This window comes from Physeter macrocephalus, chromosome 17 (genome assembly GCF_002837175.3).
Source record: "Physeter macrocephalus isolate SW-GA chromosome 17, ASM283717v5, whole genome shotgun sequence".
NCBI classification, from domain to species: domain Eukaryota; kingdom Metazoa; phylum Chordata; class Mammalia; order Artiodactyla; family Physeteridae; genus Physeter; species Physeter macrocephalus.
The window spans coordinates 17126810-17129705 of record NC_041230.1 but is presented as its reverse complement, the minus strand read 5'-3'; positions in this window follow the sequence as shown (position 1 = coordinate 17129705).

Below are 2896 nucleotides of genomic sequence, written 5' to 3'. Positions count from 1 at the left end.
TTTTTTGCGGTACGCGGGCCTCTCACTGCTGTGGCCCCTCCCGTTGCGGAGCGCGGGCTCCGGACGCGCAGGCCCAGCGGCCACGGCTCACGGGCCCAGCCGCTCCGCGGCACGCGGGATCCTCCCGGACCGGGGCGCGAACCCGGTTCCCCTGCATCGGCAGGCGGACGCGCAACCACTGCGCCACCAGGGAAGCCCCCATGTGAGACATTTTGAGTAAAGCAGACTTTCTTCTGTTCACACCGGCTGACGTGTTGCTCACTGACCCCTGGTCGCTGTCCACCCCTGCCACCAGCCAGCGCAGGGACAGTCATGCTCCTATCCTGCTTCCCATGTGAGGGCTACCGACACAGTTAATACAAGAAAGTTGTCCGATTAGGATTGAGTATGAACACATCTGCTTTGTTGACCGGACACTGCGTGATTCCTCCAGCATCGTGTGTGCAAAGCTCTTCTTTTACGGTCTGGCCAAGTTGCTGCAACTGCAGTGGTCCAGTGTTAGCCATTCATTTCCTCTAAGACATCTGGGTGGAAAAATCTACAAAACAATAATAGATCAATACATTTAAATTAGAACTTTCAAAAATTCAATAATGGTATTTACAAATTAATAAAGCACTGTAAAGAAAATATCTGCACTTCTTTATTTAGGGATACAGTTAATTTTTTTCATTGATTAAGCATTCTTTTGGTGGATGGGATGTGGGCAGGGAAATTTTTTTTCTAAGAAGGAAGTCCTGTGTGGAAGCTAGAAGCATCCATGTTTCTAGACCCCCACATAAGTTACTAATGCATCGCACAGACAGGGATCCCCGGTGAGGGGAGGAAGTGCGCCTGGCTGGGTAGGAGCTGTGGCAGAGTTGGGAATGCGCTGGGTCACGTGCGACCCGAGTGGTGGGATGGACCTAATGACAGGCGTGCAAGTCCCTCTGACTTCAGAACATATGGGTGCTCACCGCGTTAAGGAAATTTGGTATAGGAAATCATCATTTATCAAACATAAATCAGGGAGCCATTCTTCTTTGTTCAGAAGAATTCCCCATAGATATCCTCAAAATTAGCCAACTTACTCTTGTGCATCTGGAATAAAATGCAGTTTTTTTTTCCCCCTAAAAACAATGAATGTGACTCAAGTTTTCAGGACTGTACTTACTTCATCAAGCAACGTAGAGCCCCTCCTGGCTCGAGCCTGGGGTGTGCCCCGCGTGGGGCGTGAACAACCTGAGGGGACACGGTGGAGGCCGCTGCAGCCCTGCTGGCCGCTCTGGCAGCTGGACGCGGTGTGGCCTCAGCCACGTGCTCTCCTGCAGCCCCAGCGCCCACGGCCACTCACGCACGCTTCTTCATTTTATTCTCTTCCCCCACCCTTCTTTCTTTCTCTCCCAAAATGTTGACTGAGTATCCATGGGGGGGCCACCTACTGTGCATGTGATGGGGGCCTGGCGGGGAACAGGGGACAGGCTAAGGACTTCTCATAGACACCCCGTGCTAGTGGACGGCATGAAGTGGATGCCCAGTGCTTTCTCTATCAAATGATCTCACGGGCGAGGCTCTGCCTTGGGCGTCATGGGGGTCTTCCATCATGGATGGAGGTCCTGATTCTGGGGAGCCTTGCCCATGGGATGTGCATGCAACCCACGATATCCAAGTGCACTGTGAAGGTCAAAGGGTTGTCCACATAAAGTGCCTCAGGAGGGAGGGGCAGAGCTGGTGTTTAGAAAAGGGGTGCTCTCCAGCTGGAGTTGGGAGAAGGCGGGAAGGGCCTTGCAGGGGCAGGAAGAGCCGGGAGGGAAGGGGACTGGGGAGGGAAGAGAGGGTCGTTGAGTTTGCAGACCATCCAGAGACTGAGGGAGGCAGGGGTCTGGTGGGTGGGCGTCATGGTGGTTGAGATGACTGGAGGAGCTAGGGGCAGCCTGTCTCCGGTATCATGTGTCCTAAGAAGCAGTGCCAGTTCTGGGGAGGGGACGGGCTCCTGCTGGCTGCCCTGATGGATGCCCCGTGAGCTGGGTAACTTGGCCATTACCCTGGTTACCATGTTGAATTCCTCCGCTGGTCATTCTTGGCTGTAGCTGTTGTGTTGTCATCATTAGTCTCTCCCAACTCCGCCACCAGCTGTTTGCAGCTCCTAACGTGGTGGTGGCTCCTTGTTACCTGCAAGATAGTGTTCTACCATCTGAACTTGGCATTCGAGGCCATCTCTGCCCCAGTCCTCACCTGGCATCCTTAGACTTCTTACAGACCCTTCGTGGCGGGCTGCCTTCTCCCTGGGAGTGAGCGCGCCACACGCCGTCCGCCTCACACCTGCCCTTCTGCCGTACCTTCTGCCCGTGTTCCACTCACTTCTCCGCAAATTTTCAGACCCACTGTTCAGGCCCAGATGCAATTCCACCTCCATCATGAACCTCCCCTGTTGTCTGACTCACTGCGCTGGCACACCCTTTGTGTTATTGCTTTGTACTCCAGCTGGGTGGAAGCTGGGCCCTAGAGGGCACTGTGCACTTAGTGGGACCCCAATGGATGCCCTACTGAATGGCAGTGCCCAGTCCCTGAACGGGCAGGTGGTGTCCAGAGATCATGTGGAATTGTCCCTCCGTCCCGTTCCTAACTTAGACTTGGATAAAAATATGACCCAGAGTGTTTTGTTGTCAGCTGGCGTTGCATCCAAGGCCCCTTGATCCCATCCTGCCTTCCCAGCTTCATCTCCTATGGTATTCTCCCACCCCTTGCCCTTCCCCTCCTCATTGTCACCTCTTTTCTTTTCTTTCTTTTTTTTTTTTTTTACATCTTTATTGAAGTATAACTGCTTTACAATGGTGTGTTGGTTTCTGCTGTATAACAAAGTGAATCAGTTATACATATACACATATCCCCATATCCCCTCCCTCTTGCGTCTCCC